The sequence below is a fragment of the Equus przewalskii genome, chromosome 1 (genome assembly GCF_037783145.1).
Source record: "Equus przewalskii isolate Varuska chromosome 1, EquPr2, whole genome shotgun sequence".
NCBI classification, from domain to species: domain Eukaryota; kingdom Metazoa; phylum Chordata; class Mammalia; order Perissodactyla; family Equidae; genus Equus; species Equus przewalskii.
This window is the reverse complement of record NC_091831.1, coordinates 121,360,234-121,360,642: the sequence shown is the minus strand read 5'-3', so window position 1 is coordinate 121,360,642 and position 409 is coordinate 121,360,234.

Genomic DNA, 409 nt, shown 5'->3' with positions numbered 1-409 from the left:
TGATCAATTTCCTTTCTTTATCTAATCCATTGATAAAAACTGTGGTGTAGTGATTAAGTTCAATGTGCTCTGCTTCTGGTGGCCTGGGTTTGCAGGTTTGTGGGTTCAGATCCTGGGCGTGGATGTACACAACTAGTCAGCCATGCTGAGGTGGTGACCCACACAGAAAACACAGGAAGACTGGCACAGATGGTAGCTCAGGGCAAATCTTCCTCACCAAAAAAAAAAAAAAAAAAAAAAGTTGACAAATCTGTAGTACACTACACTAGATGGACTTGGTTGGCTTTGATTCCATCCAACATAAATAGTCCCAACCCTCAGGATCATCCATTATCCCCACCCCCGCTACCCCCAAGTGGGGGCTTGGGGTAGGTGCTGGGCCAAGGCTAGTCAGACCACAGTGATCATA